This window comes from Polistes dominula, unplaced genomic scaffold, assembly GCF_049000335.1.
Source record: "Polistes dominula isolate Pdom_NZ unplaced genomic scaffold, Pdom_raw_medaka contig_15, whole genome shotgun sequence".
NCBI lineage: Eukaryota > Metazoa > Arthropoda > Insecta > Hymenoptera > Vespidae > Polistes > Polistes dominula.
This window is the reverse complement of record NW_028300915.1, coordinates 3,666,428-3,685,942: the sequence shown is the minus strand read 5'-3', so window position 1 is coordinate 3,685,942 and position 19,515 is coordinate 3,666,428. Positions and strand designations below refer to the sequence as shown.

Genomic DNA, 19,515 nt, shown 5'->3' with positions numbered 1-19,515 from the left:
TATTTAATTAAAGCTTAGCTAATTTTCGACTTGTACCTGCCTAACCAACCAACACACGTGTGTTGTACATTTGCCATATACAACGTGTGACTTGTTATACGACCAATCCCCTTTTTTACAAACGATGATTTGCGATGTAGTTTATACGTACATGTTGATGATACTAAATGATTGATTGATTTATTGAAAGATTTTACACAACCGGTGTTAGAATATTTGTCTTATTTGATTTGATAATTTATTACATTATTAAATATAACGCATGGATATTTGCAGCAAATGTATTCTTTTATTTTCTTTTTTTTTGTTGAAAAAAGCATCCAATGAAAATCGATTTTCTTAAAGAGGGGATACATTTTAATGCTAATAGAAAATAATAAATCGTCTCGAAGAAGTTGAAGAGATAATTGCACGTACTTTACGATTCCCATTTAGCACTCATTAACTTAATGGAATCGGATCCCTTAATAAGAGATGTATAAGATCGTGCCACGCGCATATAATTGCTGGGACAAGTGTATGAGAGAAAGAAAGAAATAGATAGAGAGAGAGACTCGAGACTGGAGATTCCACCACAGGTATATCGTATTAAATTGCAGAGTATAAATACGAGAAGGATATAAAATGAAAAAAAAAAAAAAACAGTCAAAAGGAACGAAAGATAAGGAAGGAGTATTGAAGAAAAATAAATCGTTAGAAAAGGAGTGAGATAGCATAATACTTTTTTGAAGAAAAAAATAGGATTTCCCCTCCCCCTCAAAAGAAAAAAAAAATAATTATCGAAAAAAAATATATCCCTTGAAAACATCTAAAACTTTGAAACAACATACTCTTTTCTTAGTTAGATGAAACATTTTATCTCGTACGATCTTTAACAGGCAAGCAAACAAACTCTGTCGCGAAAAAGGGGGAAGAAATAAATCAAACGGACTGTTTAAGATTACGTAAGATTAGAAAGATGGTCTTATGAATTCAAAGAAGAATAACAACAACAACAATAATAATAAGAAAAAGAAAAATAAGAGGGATGTTTGAAGGTAAATCGTTTGATCTCATCTTTAGTTTAACGATTGGTCTTTGTAAAGACATACGTCCGGTAAAAAAAAAGATAAATCTAAAGTCAAAAGAAATTAAGATAGAAACTAAAAGGAACTCGATTGTGAGTGGGTGGAAGGAAGGAAGAAAGAAGGGGTCAATGAAAAGAAAAAAGAAAAGAAATAGATAGAAAACAAAAAATCAAAAAGAAAAGGAGGGAAGATCATCACAAATTGGTTTCATTGTTCAACTAATGAAAGCAATAACTTGCTGGGCGTGCCATATCTCTTGCGTGTATCGAATACGTGCGTGCATACGTGCATCATACATGCGTGTATGCGTGTGAGAGAACAAGCAAGCAAACTAGCTATAGCAAGTAACAGAGTAGAAGGGGTTGAATGCGTTCTGCGGTTGACTGCGCACGCGTGCAAGAGAAAGAGAGAGAGAGAGAGAGAGAGAGAGAGAGGGAATCTTGTGGCCGAATAATGTTACGCATCGATCATCCACGTTTGCCAATTAACGAGGCGAGCCGTTATACCGTCGTTAGGACGACGTGCCGTATCTGTCAGTTTGCAGGGACACGTTCTCTTCCTACACCGTTCAGAACGTAATTTTAAAACATAGCGCGCGACATATGGTTTGCGCGCGCGTTCTATACCTCGTCAATGCGACATTTATGCAAATATTCTCCCCCTCCACATTACTCGTCCTTTTCGTGATCCGATTGAAAATGGACGTTGTGTCTCTTCATCCTTCACCTCGTTTCAAACTCTCCATCCCCCACTCTTTACATTTCACATCATTTTCTCTTTCTCTCTCCCATTTTGTTATCAACTTTGTAATCTCTCTTACATTTGCATAGGGGATTCGAACATTCATGATACTGTCTCTTTTTTTTATTTTTCGTCAATGTGCACGTCTGACTTTCCAAAAGTTTCTTTACCACCACGTCTAAAATATATTTTATTTATTTTGGTTAAGGAAGCATCGTCATAAGTAAGAAACGGGTAAAACTTTGGTGAAAATTTTGTTGTTAGTATTTCAAAAACGATCGCGAACCTTCCACCTTTTCGCGTTATATTTGCGGGTGGGCGTATCTTCGTTTATATTCGTGAGCCGGTTACCCGTTCGACGTTTTATTGCGAGGGTGAGGTAGTTATATATATATATATATATAGTGTAATGCGTTGTACCACGTTCGTAGGGATCTCGCGAGACAGAGAGAGAGAGAGAGAGAGAGAGAGAGAGAGATACAGAAAGAGATAAAAGTTTGAATCGGACAAAGAGGGTTGAGCATAGTAGGTGCACTTAGCGCCCCACCGAAATGATTTATTCGACATTTACTCGCAGGCTTTAACTCTCATTAAAATAACCGCTTGTATCTGCTGCATTTCCCTTCTCTCTTACCCTTTTTTTAAATCGTTTTTATTTTTTTTTCGTTCTTATAGAGCAAAAGAGAGAGAGAGAGAGAGAGACAAAGCGACCGAAAATGGACCACTCCGTAAGAAAATATGGCTACGAGTCGCTCGTAAATACACTTTTTGTTTTTTCTTCTACTTTTTCTTATTTTATTTTTTATTCTCCTGTCTTATTTCATATTATATTATATCAAGGTTTCGTTGAAGTTTCTAATTTTAAGATTCCATATGGTATCTTCTTTGGCTATCGTATTACGTAATATATATATATATATATATAAGTGTACCGTAGTAATGTGATATGAAGGAAAACGTTAAGGATAATTACGGAAGGAGTAAAAAAAAAAATAAAAATGAATAATAGTAATAAAAAAAAATCAGTAGCGATTCGCAATATAGGTGAGATGGTGTATTACCTACTACATACTTTTACGTTTCGTAGTAGAGAATATGACGATACACCGGTGCAACCCTCCGCGCGATATCGCTTTCACCGTAATTACTTCCCGTCTGCTCGCGTATCCGGCGTTCGCAGGTGCCGATAGAGAGGAAAAGAAAGAGAGAAAGGAAGAAAAAAAGAAGAAGAAGAAGCGAGAGAGAGAGAGAGAGAGAAAGGGTGCGTGGGCGAGAAGAAGGAGAGTCTACGAAAGGGAAGAGAAAAGGATGTCTGAAAGAACACGTGTATACGTTTGAGTCATATATATATATGATATGTGTGTTGGTACGTGTATGTATATAAGAGAGAGGATGAGTATATTAGACCGCAGGGTCTAATACGTTATACAGCACACGTAAGAGCTTCCACACGATGTTGGAAGCACCCCTTTCTCACCCTTATTCTATGCATCCTAGCTACGCATTTATGTGTGTGTAGCAGTTCTGACGTAATCTCTCGTACGTCCATATAGGTATATGTAAACCATAAGAAGAAGAAGAAAAAGGAAGAAAACGTATATGTATTTCGCAGTAGACTAGTATGTGTTAAACGTATACATGTAGTAGTTGAACACATTCACATAAGAAGATCACGTGGGATCGGTAGTAGACGTACGTTTACGGTTTAACACAGACACTTAGGTGAGGTACATACGCGGGATAATAAATATCCTTCGTCCGAGTCAGCATCGGCTCGCTTGATCTTTCATAGCCGCTCGTAAAGCTCCTCGGGGAGGGCCGTAAAATTTGTCGGGTATTTGAGATATCCCGTAGTCATCTACGAAAACTTATCCTTTGCCAGAAAAGCATTTCCTTGTCTTTCTTTCTTTTTCTATCTATCTATTTTTTCTCTTTTTCACTATCTCTTATCTATTGTTCTATTTCGTTCGTTCGTGGATCTTTTCGTCTTACGTAGCGCGAAAAATCGCTAGTACAATTTTTCACTATAAACGTGATAGAAAAAAGAATAAGCAATTTTTCTATCCGTATCTCGTTTCACACGAACATAGAATATTTTTCTTGAAGATGATAAGAGATCATAGAAAAAGATCTAGTGCACACACGATCGAGACGAGAACAGTCGTCAATAAATTTATTTTCTTTTTTGGTAAGGAAAAATATGAAATATCAAAATTGTTTTATTACGAAATATGTATATTTTCTAACAAATTTCATTTGACGATCATCGAAGTCTAATAAAGTCTTTGAAAGACGAGAAAAAAGAAAATTCATTCGTACGTCGTAAAAAAAGGGTAGAAAGGGACAAATTTCATTGGACCGAGTAGTAACGAAGGATACTTCGTGAAAACGTGATCTTTTTCTTCTTGAGATTTTTTGTATTTTTTTTTTTTTTTATGTTATCCCTTTAGAAAAGATAGGACGGTAGTAGAATCATAACGGTACGGCTATTCCCTCTTGTGGTTTAAGAGGTACGGTTGGAAAATTAGCGAAGCTGGGACTAAAAAAGAGAAAAAGAAAGAAAGAAAGATAGATATAGAGAGAAAGAAACAAAATAAAACGTGGAAAAAAAGGGAAAGTAAAAAAAAAGAAAAGAAAAAGTAAAGTGGAAGGAGCAAGAGCATGGTGTGGAAAACGTTTCGACGAGAGTGCAGATTTGTCCCCCGGGTGTACTTACAAGGGACCTCCTATAGTCGGGAAAATCCAGGAAATTTGGACCCTCTCTCACTCTTCCACGACTTCGCGTTTCTTTTCTACCCTTTTTTACTTTCTTTTTTTTCCAAGCCTCGTCGAGGGTCTCCCTCGATGATAGTAGTCGCCGGCCTCGAAAAACCGGAGAGAGATAGTAGTTTATAAAGGACGAGGACGATCGGAGTTGTACGAGGCGCGGCCGATTACGTGACCAGAGTATCGTTGTGTTACTTACCCGTCTCACAGCTCTATAGCTGTGATATCAAGTCAAACGTTTCCTTTTTATCCGTGAAACGCTTTCGTAATCTTTTGAAAAAAGAAAATACTTTCAACTACTTTCTTTTCCTTCACGATTTGTTAATACGTCAAATTTGTTATTACTCAATTCACCATTTTGAAAATTAACCACAAAACTTATTGCTACAGATCGTGGTTGTACGATTGTTTTCTTGAGGTTAAATTTTTTATAGATAGATTTTTTCGTGTATTATTATTTTATGTAATTGTAATATTATTTTGTGTATTGTTATAATTTACTAAATAGTTTAGAATTACATTAAATCAACATTTTATAACAAAGCCACAGTAACACGTAGCCAAATCATCCTAGTATATATGTATGTAATATGAATATGTAAAAAAAAAAGATCTATAGTAAGAAAAGAGGAATACAATAAATATATTATAGTTAATTCAAAAGCTCGGAAAGTTCTGTCTTTCTCTCTGTGCTTATCTAGACGGGATAATCTTTTCCAACGTCCGGTAGCAGCGACAAATCTGTCGCCGAGTCAATATTCTCTCACTATCACTATCTCTCTTTCTCTCATTTCGAAACCGATTATTATCTCGTTCTGTTAACTCTCGTAGCGCATAATCGTCCGGAATAAATCAATCCTCGCTTATGCGAGAGAGAAAGAGAGAAAAAGATGGTGTCGTCTGGTCTGTGTCTAGTCGAAAAGGGCCCTTCGTTACTACCTGTTTCCTTTTCCCATCTTATTTCATTCTGTTTTATATATTTCACCCTTATCCATCATTCATTCTTTTTGTTTTTCTTTATCATCCTTTTTAAAAATTAAAATCTCTCGAATATTTACGCGTCCGTTTTACCCGTTAAACGAATTGTTTTAGAAAATTGAAGAAAAATTTCGAATGCAACTTGTTACGTGTGTATAACTGTAAATGTTCTTTAAAAGAAGAAATTCCCTTGCAATACACGAATGCAATTTCACGTAAACGTAGATCACACGACGATTTGCGAAGTAAACATGAACGAATATACCGTGAACGTATATCTATACACAATACACGTATATTACACGGAGAGAAGAAAAAGGAGTGAGCGTAGGAATGACATAAACTCTTCTTCCTCGTCCTCCACGTCTTCGTCCTCGTCTTCGTCCTCGTCCTCGTCGTCGTTTGCTTTAGCGTGCAAATTTACAGAGCAAACGCGATACGAAACCGCGGCTTCTGGACTCGTGCTGATCAACCGTATCTCGTGGCCGCGTTTCGTGCTTTCGCATTAATTTTCTCACTCTACGCGTATTCCTTCCCCCATTTGTCCATCAATCATTCTCTCTTTCTCTTTTTTTCTCTCTCTATGTTTGATTCGTGTCACAGAAATTACGTAAGCGGAGAAAATTTGATTGTAACGAAAGTTCAGTAGTAGTAGTAGTAGCAGTAACACAACAACAACAGCAATTATTGTGTGAGAACAAATTGTTAAAGAGAAGAGAAAAGATAATTGAAAGAATCCCGTAAATCATGGTTATTGGTTTGTTAGGTGATTGGATTATTTAAGAACGTTAGAAAAGGAATTTGTTTTATATGTAGTACGATCAGAAGTGAGAGAGAAGTCAAAAGGAGAATGAGAAGATGATGATGATGATGATGATGATGAAAAAGAAGAAAGAGAGGGGATAGGATATGAAGAGTACTTAGGTTGGCCGCGTTTACACAGTAAATATATCAATGAATTTACGATCCAGCTTGATCCCTAATGGCCTCACACAAACAGATCCTCAAGTCGGGTAATGCGTAAGCTTTCCCTCTCAATGCACATTAAGATCCAACTCGACAACGAAGGAAGCCTCTGACTGGCTACCCGAATTGCTGAGAGAACGTGGCAACGGGTTACACGAACCACGGGAAAGATAAACTCGTTGCAAAAGCGAGAAGGTTCTCGTTAACCTCTTGAATCGCTAAAAAAGGTTACTCCTCTTTCCCCTGTCGTCAGCTCAAAGAGGAGGATGATATCGTTGAGAGACCAGACAAGACAAGATCACAGACTAGATCGTACAAAATTTTATAGATGTTATATTTTGTGTGCATACGCTAACTTTTACAAGTTTCAAATTTGTTCAAAACTGATTTCAGTCCTAAAAAGAAATCTTCTTGTTTAGAATGTGTTAGATTGTTATTATAAAAGTATAGGTAGGTTTTCTTTGTGTGCAATATAATATAAATGTTTTTTTTTCTTTTTTATAATAATTAATACAAAATGTATAACATAGAGTTAATTAGTTTTTTGTCGAATAAGTTAATCTAATATAGTTAGAAGGTATTGTTATAGGTATATATACTATATATAGGTAATATAATTATAAAATAAAATATAAAAATATAATATAAAATAAATAATTAAAAAATAAAAATATATAATTATAAAATATTAAAATTATATATATATACCTATACCTATATAATAATAATATTATATTAATAATAATATTATATTGTTTATATAATATATTATATATAGGTAATATATAAGCTACCTATATAGGTGTATATATAGGTATATATTCTGTTTCATAAAAATTTATATTAACATTCACAACTTTTGTGTGTGTGACCAATGGTGTATATAAGACGCTTGTAAATAGATTATTTGTAATTTTTATCAGAAAAAGAAGATCGGAGTAATCGTAGTAGTAGTAGTAAGCTCAGTTTAAAGTGATTCGATTCAAATTTTTGTTGATAAAAGTTAGAAAGAATATCACTCTTGCTAAAGGCTACACACATCCACACATACACACACACACATTTCCGAAAGCTTTATGTATTTTCGTAAGAATTGCCGCAAGCTAAAGGGAAATAGTTTCTCCGTGAAAAACGAAACGAAGAGCCCTGATAAGGGAAGGGAAGGGAAGGGGAGGGGTAAAAGGGAAAGGTATATAAAAGACACGCGAATGCCAAAGCTCCGAGCAACGACGACAACGACAACTACGACGGGCATTAGCTTTTAACGTTGGCTCATGTTGGGTTGTTCGGTCTCTCTCTCTCTCTCTTTTGTGTGTGTGTGTGTGTGTATGTACATGAGATGGGGTGGGAAAAAGAGTTTGGGCGAATAAAGTCCGAAAGAGAGAGAGAAAAGCGTAGAATCATTTGAAAATTGTCCTCACCGTGCCATTAGTCGTCCGATGTCCTGAATTTTTTACTGGAGACCGGGAGAGTTTTCGGCCCGTGCGGCAATTTAATTCGACCGAGAGTGAGATGGTAGCAGGATAAAAAGCATACTCTCATCTCTTTCTCACTCTTTTTACTTTCCAAGTTGCTCTTATCCTCGTTCTCAACTAACAATCAGGGATAGTAGTGAGAAAAAAAGAGAAAAGAACATCTATCTTTCTCTCTCTCTCTCTCTCTCTCTCTCTCGAGTTTCGTTCTTACGCTCTCTTCTTTATTTTTTTCCCCCCTATTTCTATTTTCTTTTTTTTTGTTCTTTTAACGTTGAAAATAAGTCCTTAACTCGGCTTTCAAAATTATTATTATTATTATTTTCATTACTATTATTATTATAGTGCAATAAATTAAGTGTGTTTAACGATAAAGATAATAATCAAGAAAAAAATAATATGGGAAGGAAAATGTATTTCTTATCTGTCACTCATAAATAGAAAGAGAAAGACGAGAAAGTTAAAATCTAAATCAATTCTAACGAGAAAGAGAGAACTTATAATTAAAATGGAAAACACTATAAGAAAAAAACAAAATAAAAACAAAACGAAGAAGAAAAGGGAGTAGCCTAATCGCCGTCATAAATTTCTTCTACTCGATATAGGTGGGACCCTTTTTTTTCTCTCTATATCTGTGGATTGAGAAATTTTGCTTTAACCCTATACAAAGGGTCGTCTCTTTATCGTTACTAAGAACTAACGTCCTTTGACTTTTTCTTTTTTTCCCTTTCTCCCTTCTGTTTTTTCTTTTTTATTTTCTTCTTTTTATTTTTCATAACGCCTCTCCGCATAACTTGTTGGGATTACGATGCTCGAGATAGGGCCAAGGTGACGGATGAGGAGTCCCTTCTCAATAGCCTTTCTTTTCTTGAGATATATATCGGTGCCGAAACGCCAAAGTGAACCGAAAACTTCCAATCGATTGTCTCTATCTTTTCTTTACCTTTTACATTTCTCACTCGATTGCTTTCTTTACGACTACTGTGTTATCGATATTTATTATAATAAATGAATAATATGCATATTTTACCAAACTATTTATATAACGCATTTGCATTAACACATTTCGGACAGAATAATACCATTTACGTGATATACCTGAACTATTTCCACAATTCTAATTTAGATACATTAAATTATAATTGATATTAATATTAAGTAGTATTAATTTAGTATATTTAGATACACCGCGAACGTGACGAAATTTCAGAGTATGTTGAAAACTTTCAATCGATTTGTCTTTATCTGTTAATCTTCTTCCTCTCTCTCTCTTGATTACTTTTTTTTACAATTCTTCTTATCGATATTTATTATAATAAATGAATAATATACATATTTTATCGAACTATTTACATAACGCATTTGCATTAACACATTTTGGATAGAATAATACCATTTACGTAATATACCTGATGGGTGGATTAAAAAATAACGAATCTTTCTTTTCTAAAAATAAAAATCAAATGTTTCTATATTAATTAGGAAATTTGTCAAAACGGCCGACGTAAATATTTGTCAATATTTCACAAATATTGTATAATTAATATTTTATTACAAATTCTGACAAATGATTCAATAAATAATTATTATTAAAGTAATAATAATTAATATAATAAATAAATAATTATATTCTTATCATCTCCTCTCTTTTAACATATTAAACAACAAAAATTACTAAACCCAACAAACATGAATACATTTTTATCTCAATTATATAGATCGATCGTATTTACGTTTTATCTCTAAAATTCATTTCAAAAACGTTTTATAATAATTATAATTAAGAAAAATTTCTAACGTAAGACGATTATTAAAACACTTTTGAAGAAATGGTTATGTCGTAGCGAGAAAATCGGGTCGAATTTAACGATTCGTCAAGGGCTGCAGCAGCCGTATCAAAAGCCTTACGTCGAATCGAATGAAGGAGAAACACATTTTCTCTCTCTCACTCTCTCACTCTCTCTCTCTCTCTCTCTCTCTCTCTCGTTGGATGATGATCGAGCGAAAATAAGCTGCAATTTTCTAGACGGTCGATCTCGTAATTTGAGCATCAGCTTCACCCTGATGTGCCCGCGTATATTATTTTATATATACACCCATACACCACCCCACACGTTATCGATGTCTATCTCTCTTTCTCCCTCTTTCTTTTTCTCTCTTTCATCTGTCTGTCTATCCGTCTATCTCTATCCATCTCCCCCTCCCCATCTTTGTACATACGTGTATACACGTATGGAGACGAAAGAGGAGGACCTATCGGGGAAATTGTGGGGAGATTAAGCCTGTTATTCGTGGGACAACAATGGGTCGATTCGCAGTTCAGTAAAAGGGCGAAAAAGAACCAGAGTAAAAAGAGAGAGAGAGAGAGAAAAGTTGCAGATGGATGGCAGGTAATACTGCTGCTGGCTTTTCCCTGGCACTAACGTCACGTTGAATTCTACAACCTTTTATTGAACATCAAAAATTATTATATACGAGTATTAGAAAGATTTAGGGGTGAGTTCGGATTGTAGCGTCCTTTATTGGATAATACTGTTCAAATCTTAACGTTAAATTGTTTGTTCGAACGATTATTTAAAATGTGTATCTTCTATTAAGATAAATATCGATAAAAGAAATAGTAAGGGAAGAATCGAAAGAGAAGTATCGATTAAGTGATTTGGTGAATTCTATTTGTAATTTGATTAGGGTAAAAAAGAACGAGTAGGGATAGACCTTGATTACGAAGGGTTAGACATTTGTGTCTGACGATTTATATGATTTGTAATGTATGGTTTTTTTTATTGTTAAAGTGGAAATATATGTATTTGAGATGTATATGTATTTATTTTATAGAAATATATGTGGTTGAACATTTATCTGGTAATTCGATATTCAAAAGTATAATATATTATAATGGGATGATAAAGTAATTATTTACAATTCCTAAATTTTTCTTCCCCGAACACATATATATATACATAAAATTAATAATAAAATATATATGTATAATAATATAAAATAATATATTAATCGTATTTAATATTATTTGTTTTAATATTAATATTCCTATATAGTAATAACCGATTAGATATTATAGAAGTGAGGGGAAAAAAACTATATATCTACTTATCTATAACCGAGATAAATTCAAAGATAAGATATAAATCTCGAAGGAAAGGAGCCGTCGGAGTTTAATGAATCGTGCGTTCCGGTCTTTAGATGCGGTAGAAGAATCGTCTCGTCTCGACAGAAGAGAAGGTGCGGCTTCATCGAGGACGAACGTAAGTGTACTCATTCTTTACTATAGTTATACACTTACACTGCAAGCTCTATTTCTTCTCTATGGCATTTCCTTTTCGTTCACGCTCGAATGAAACACATTGGTTATAAGGAGTTTGCAAATCTAAAGTTCTATTTCAATTTTTTCTTTCTTCTTTTGATCCAAAGATGATATGAAAATTTCATTGAATTTTGGAAAGAAATAAACGAGATATATCGTAATAACTTTCTTCTCGGTTAAAACGTATATCGAAGGAAAAAAAAAAAAAATCTAATAAAATGAAGAATATTCTTCTCTAAACGAATATAAACGTAGGCGTATCTAATATGTCGTAACTTCTTCTGCATTCCACGTGTTTAGCATCTTTATGCGTTCAGTTTATTACAATGCAACTCGGCCATACGAATTCTATCTTATTTTCTTCGGGTTCTTTCATTTTCTCCGCTCGAGAATGATATCTCTTTTCTTTTCTTTTCTTTTCTTCTCTTGTCTTCTATTTTTTTTTCCTTCTTTTTATAGCCGATAGGAGAAGAATAGGAAAGGGTGATGGAAAAGAAAAAGAGATAAAAATGAAATTGAAAAAGATATATGTATGTATGTTTAATAAATATATCGAATCAAGGGGAAAAATTGTTTCTCTCTTCGTATTGTTCAGATAGATTATTTCAAAATCTCATAAGTTTTTGATAACGTTAATTGAATCTGATGATACTTGCATAACATTTTAAAGATGACGTATCGTGGAATAATTAAAACATTAAATTTGATGCATTGAAATTTAAATAAAATATAAATTATAATTTATAATATTAATAAACTAATATTAATAAATAAATTAATAACTTAATATTAATAAACCCGTATATGCATCGAACGCAATCACGTTAGTAATTTTTACCAAACGCATATATACGTCCATAGCACTCAAAGGGTTAATCTTTATCCATATATTCTAGCTCCGTCCTTTTTCCCTTTTCGACGACCTTTTTAATTTTTCGATACTTTGTACAGAATAAAAGAAGAAGAAGAAGAAGAAGAAGAAGAAGAAGAAGAAGAAGAAGAAGAAGAAGAAGAAGAAGAAGAAGAAAAAGAAGAAGGAAGAGGAATAAATAAAAATAAAAAAAAAAATATAAACGAACGAATCAAAGCTCGCAGCATCCGTCTTGTTTGATAAGATCGCGTCCACACTTCCGAGTCCCTTTTTCCTTATTCCTCTCATTGCTCTGTTCTCGCGATTATCGTTCGTCTCGAGTTCCACGCGTGCGTACCGTCCATTCCGTTCGACCCCGTGTTGAAGTGTGTGGGCTCGAAGAAGAAAGAAAAAAGAAAGAAAGAATGAACGGATGAACGAATGAACGTAAGAAAGAAAGAAAAAAGAAAAATAAGAAAAAAAAACGAAAAAAAAAAAACGGGATATCGTAATTCCTTCCACGACGATTCGACGCCTCTGTTCGTTTTAACGCCTACGCGTTACTCTCGGTCTGTTCTTATGCAAGCAGATAATACATCTGCGTTAAAAAGAGAGAAAAGAGAGTGAGAAGAGTAGAAGAAAAAAAACGAAAGAAAATAAAAATGAATCTCGAAGAGGAAAACGACTTACGAGATGATTTCGATCTGTACGATATTTGAATTATTTTTTTTATTATTTTTATTGTTATTTTGATAACATTAAATAAAACAAAACGATAGATTTGTATAAACCCATTACCCGTCATGATACAAAAATGCAAAAAAATAAATTAAATTAACTGTAAAATTATTTTATATCATTAACCTGTTAACCGGGGAGTTCTCTTTTTAATTACGTAGCTCTTTTTATTATTTAATTATTATTTTTTATATATTTATTTATTTATTATTTTATTTATGCTTAAAATAAATTAAAATACTATGTGAAATATATATTTTTTCGTTTATTTATATATAAAGTTATTTACGGCAATGAACTTTCAAATTCCTAATGTCAACTAATAATAAAAAAAAAAAATAATAATAATAATTTATATATAAAGTACAAAAGTTTATACCTTTAGCTTTCAAGCAATATATTTGACATATTTATACGTCCCGCCCGGTTAACAGGTTAATTATTAATTTAAAATAAAATAGTGAGAAATTTTAATATTTTTATGAAGCACGAGGTACGATCTTATGATTTTAATGAATATATTTAATTCTGAAGTTGCAGTTATTAAAAAAAAAAAATTTGAAAATGCGTCCAAAAAAAATGGGTTAATTTAATAAGAATTAATATTGTCAGTCGACAAATCTCAATTAAGAATAAATAAATTTCAACATAATAAACATCAATGAATTTAATAAATGAGGATTGAGATTTATCGTTGGTTTCTTAACTGAAATTCGTTGAATTATCGGGAAAATTTGGTGAATAAACACAGAAGAACGGGGGTTGGAAATGGCGAACGGAAACGTAGCCGACGTTGGAAAAGATGAGAGAATGAGAAAGAAAAAAGGGATAAAGTGTAGAAAAATAGGAGGTACTTTACGAATCCTATGTGTATATATATATATATATATATATATGTGTGTGTGCGTGTATATGTCGTGGAGTGCGCACACGTGTCGACTACAAAGAGCATTTGGAAGGCGAGTAAGAATCGCCCCTGTCATGCCAGAAACGCTAATCTAGTTTCGCCCTCGAGGGAAAAACGTGGCCATGACATAACGGGCCATCGGTTTCGAGAGAAGAGGGTATATCTAACATTGTACCAGGTACAGTTGAAAATGTTCTCTCCTCCTGCCAAGCTGTTAAACATATACTGAACAAAAAATACAATTAATTCCGCGTAAAACGAATATAGTCCGTAATAAACTTTATCCGCAAAAAAAAAAAAACTGTTGATAAAATTCTGTTAGATCCAATAAGATCATTCCTATCATGGTATCTGATCAAAATGAAAGAACAAATATATATCTGTTAATAGAATGAAGGAAAATAATCAAACGATTGCATTAACCGATCAAATTCGATGCACACGAGATTTGGGACTCTATCAAAGTGAACAAAATTTAATTGAAGAGATTGGGAATGCGATTATTAGTCATCTTCTGTGGGCTTTGATGAATCAGTAAAAACAAGAGGAGAACACCACCACCACTATGGTACCGATGCTACCGATGTTTACGGTTTTACGATCACAAATTTCGTAGCATCATCTCACCAGCAGCTGCCTTTAAATCCATACGAGCTATGGATCTGGTCCTGGCTTACCTCAAAGCCACATATAGAGAGAAAAAGAAGAAATCCGTCCTTCTCTATAATACACTGCCCTGGTGCTGGTGTCGGCAATGTTGCTGTTGCTGTTGCTGTTGCTACATTTCGTTTCGCTTCGGAGAAATCTCGGCCCCGAGAAAGCAAATAAGGTGCTCCGACGTCGCGTGAATTTGAGGAAACCGGGTTTCTGCCGAGTATCAAACTGGGTAGGTTATATGTATATATATATATATATATGAATATGTAGCACTATCTTGCCTTCCTTTTTTCGCATTGAGCAATAACGTACGATCAAACTCCGTTTTCATTTCCTCGGGAAGAGATCTCTTTTCATTTTATTTATTTCCTCAAGCAAAGTCAGATATCTCTAACTTACGTGCTTATTTCTCCGCAGAAATAATATTTTTCGTTTTAAAACCGCCAAATCTTCTCTATCTAAAAATTCAACGTAAATTTAACGTCATTTCGTTTTTATAATAAATATATATATATGTGATTCTCTTTTTATTTCTTTTTCTTTTATCCCTATTAAAGCATAGATAGATATATATTTTAACCGAGTTGAAAAAGAAAAAAAAATAAATTGTAAGAAAAGAAACGGGGAGTTAGATTATTCGACGATCCCGTCTACCTTTTCCCCCTCTCTTTCATTTTAACTTTTATTTCTTTTCTTTATTTCTTTCTTTCTTCCTTCCCTCGAGTCGAGTCGAGTCGAAAGACGAGTTTCTTGATCCTTCCTCGCTTTGAAGCTTCGAGACGGTGATTAATCGTCCTCCTTTTTTTCGATGACCTCTCTTCGCGCGCATTTCACGGCTCGTTTTTTAATCGGCTTGTTTGGGAGCCACCCTCGAAGTCAAAAGATTCGAGAAAATATCGATATATACATATATACGTCCCCCTTACTCCTACCCTCATCCCCGTTCGTCCGTCTCCATGAAGGGGAACAAGGAGAAATATTCATTTCTTACGATACTTCGATTAGATCGTGAATTTTTGCCGAATTCAATTAATTACAATCTAGAATCTTCTTTTTTTTTCACGAGTATCGTGTACAAGCACCTTATGTAATTTTATTTTTGGAAGCGTTAACGCGTACCACACATACAGAGAGACTCAGTTTAATTCTGAGAAGCGAAGGTGCAACCGAGAGTCAGCTTTAAATAACCGCCTATCGATATACGAGTGGTAATCGAACCCGAAATTATTATACACCGGTCCAGTTCTCGCCTTCGAGAAGGCCTAAGGCATAAAAACGTCAGTGCTGAATAATCCGATACAATAATGCCTATAAGCTACAAATATTTTTATTTATTATACGTACACATTGTATCTGATTTAAGAAAAAAAAAATAAAATTTAAAAATGTGAAGAAAAGAAATCATCCATGCGGGTATATATATATATATATATATATATATATATATATATATATATATATATATATATAAGCTTTGAATTTATAAAACGTACGAATATAAGCGAATCTTTCGTATCCAATCCATGTGTCATCCAGAGTTTAGGAAATAAGATCAGTAAAGGAAGGGGCAAAAGCAGCAGGTAGGCGGAGGATTAAAAGAAAATATTCCATGGTCGAATACGAATACGACTAACCAAAATCGTTTCTTCGTCTCTCTTTCTCATTCTTTTGTAACAACCGCGTGTCTTCGAAAATAAAGAAATGGATGTTGGGGGAGCATGGAAAAAAAAACGTAAAAAGGGAGAGAAGACTGTAGAAAACGATCGGACAGATTTATGAAGAAACATGTCGAAGCACAGAGAGCACGGTTCGATCGAAAATCGGCCACCTTCCTTAATGAGACGAATTTATATTTTTGTTCGAGACAAAGTGACATTCCCCACTCCCTTTCTCAGATCATATTTTATCTTTCTCGTCGCGTGGGAAAAAAAAAAGAGATAAGATAATTTATTCAGTTAAATGATAAAATATTATATTCTATTATTATAAGAAAAATAATTAATAGATTATTAACATTTTAATGGCCGCTCACACAACATGTGTGTAATAGCCGAAACAACTTTTATTGGCTGTTATTTATTTATAACTTTATATATTGTATTTAAAATTATATAAAATTAAATTGTTGTTTTATGTTAATTTTTTTCGTAAATTTAATAAAGCTTTTTTAAATAAATTTTTCAATAATATTACAGGCCCCTGGCGACGTTTGACTGTGTAAGCGTGCGGTTATTAAAGTGTTAATGAAATAATGAAATATATATACGTATAAAACGTGTTAGAGAAATGATAGAACAAGTAGTAATAGTAGTTAGTAGTAGTAGTATTAGTTCAATAATTATTTATTCGTTTTTCATATTAGTTACCCCGGTCGGTCACGCAGATGATAGATATAATTCAATTTAGCATGTTTGCCGATCGTAACTCATCGTGTTACGCGTGGTTAATATCGACTCTGATTAAGATTAATCGTCGAATGATTTATAGGCGAGCTTTTAAACGTCCGACGAACTCGCATAACATTGGAAACGGACCTTTAACTTTTCTCGTTTGCCTTTTCTTTCCACTTCCACCACCTACTTCTTCTTCTTCTTCTTATTCTTCTTTTCTCCGCCTCCGCGGGGACTAACGCACACGGTTCCGTTTATCGTTTCATTAGCATTCACGATCAGCGTCCGTTTCACGCGGACGAGAATCAAGGAGCTCGTTTATTTTCGCTAATTAATTCCAATTTATCGGCATCACGCCGCATATATATATAAGAACGTTGTAGTATTTAACGCCTCATGTGTGCGTGCTGGAATCTTATTCTCGGGATTTCAAACGATTTATTTTCCATTTGATCGGGTGAGATATCTTTACTAGGATCCGTGTCACTCTTTTCCCCTACCCACATTTTCCACCCACAGTTTATTTCTTCCTCATCCCTCTTCCTCACCCTTCTTTCTTATTCTCGAGATGGCGTTTTTTTTTTTTTTTTTTTTTAAATATAAACACTTTATACGTTATACTTCGTTTTTCTTCGATATCGTGGAAACAGCTCGTAAATTAGATATGTATTCCCATCATAGACGTGATATTCTTGCATATTATTATTATTTTATATCTTTCGTCTTAAGATACCAAATCAAATTCTTCGAAATACTTCTACTTAAGAAGAAAATGTTCCTCCCCTTTCTTTCTAATCATCGAATTTTTCCTTTGTGAATACTTTTTACTAATCGTAACTGTACGAAGAGAAGAGGATCAAAGAACGTTAAAGAAAATAAAGATACTACTTGGAAAATCTTTTATGGACAAAGATAAAAAAAATAATAAGATAAAAGTCATTCCACGATGATACTACTATACAACGATAAAAATACAAAACCCCCCATTTGAATTTGAGTTATACGAACGATCCGTATGAGTATAGTGTATATACTAAAAGGATTGGACAATGGAAACGTATCCAAACATTCAACACACTCGTGTCATATTTTTCGAGGGATGCGTTTGTTTTTCTACACTAATCCGAAATTGTAACTATCATCCTCGGACTTATTTTCTTTTTTATTTTCTTTTGACATACATAAACATTATTCTCAATATTTTTCTTTAACATACATCGTATTATACAACGGAATATCTACTGAAGATTTATCGTAAACACTAAAGATAGGGATGCTGGTGAATTTTCAAATTCACCCTTTCCTTCTACTATTATTTTGTTTTCTCTTCCACATATCACACATCATACAATGGAAAATCAACTGAAGATCCATCGTAAACACGAGGATAAGAATGCTGGATAAATTTCAACATGTTATAACCATTTGGTACTGTTGCAGTCTTTTATTTATTTTTTATTTCTTTCAAACATACCTGAAGATCATAAAATAAAAAAACTTTTATTAAAATTTCAAAAAAAATAAACCCTTCTCCCCTCTCTTTCTCTTTGTCTTCCACAAACATAAAAAAAAGAAAAAATCCATTAAAAATCAAGGATACGGTTTATGATGAATTGGAACATGTTAAAACCATGTGGTTCATAGATCCACTTTTTCAAAAGTCATTTTCTCTATTTTCTATCTCTCTCTCACACACACATATAAAAATAATACAAGCACAAACTGGTCTTGACATTTCCATAAAATTTTCTATTTGTCTTTCTACCACACGTATATCGCTTACAATGGAATAACATTTACTCGAGATAGTTAGAGTCCATCGTAAAGCAATAGGACAAGGATTGTCGGTAAAATTTTCAAATGTTACGATCATGTGTTTTGGTCTATGGGAATACTAACAGAGTTCCCGATCGTTTTCTCTATTTTCTATTTCTTTCAAACACACGTGGGGGAATTATAGTAGAGTATTATATCGTTCGGTGGACACCGGTATGGGTGGCAATGAGTTGATGCTTTTTCCGAAGGGTGAACGAAAGAACCATAGAACGATGGGATGAGAAAGAGGTGGAGATGTAGGTGTAGGTGGAAGTAGAAGTGAAGGAGAAGGGGATAAAGATAAAATAGTGGGGGCGTGAGTGGGAGTGGGGGTAGGGGGAATAGGGTACAATGGACTTCCTAGGGTGCGTTCGCACCTCGAACCAAATCGTTTCTGGTCGATTCCACACCTTTCTCTCTCTCTCTCTCTCTCTTTTATGGAAACCGTGGAATTCCCTTAACGTCCTTTAACACCCGAAGGCACCTACGTCGTCGTCGTTCAACGAGAATATACCATGCCCCATAGATTCTTACTACCAACACATGGAGGGGACCAATACTACTCTCTCATGGTTTTGTACTTGAATAAAAAAAAAAGACTAAAGTTCCTATTCCATAACTTCTATTTCCACGACATTCCGTTATAGACAGATTTTGAAATTCGGTGAAAAAACGGGTGGGGGAAGATGTTGGGGTGTAGACTTGCGAGGAAAAAAAAGAATCGAGGAAATATCGAATTCGATGTGGTATGCAATCCTAACAAAAAAAAAAAAAAAGATAAAACACCATTGTCGGCCTATTTGAGAAAACACACCTTTATCTATATTTCTTCGTGATCTATCTTCT

The 19,515-nt window shown here is 33.9% G+C and overlaps 1 protein-coding gene and 1 long non-coding RNA gene across 2 annotated transcripts in view; one reads left to right on the top strand and one right to left on the bottom strand.

Moving 5' to 3' along the window:
• LOC107070133 (netrin-1) overlaps positions 1-19,515 on the bottom strand; it is a 136,046-nt gene that overhangs the window by 87,570 nt on the left and 28,961 nt on the right. The gene's annotated exons all lie outside the window — the stretch shown is intronic.
• The window catches only part of LOC149033175 (uncharacterized), a 121,738-nt gene that overhangs the window by 81,037 nt on the left and 21,186 nt on the right, over positions 1-19,515 (top strand). The window contains exon 2 of the long non-coding RNA XR_016175842.1: positions 11,192-11,253. This is a non-coding gene — a long non-coding RNA (uncharacterized LOC149033175). The remainder of the gene's footprint in view (positions 1-11,191; positions 11,254-19,515) is intronic.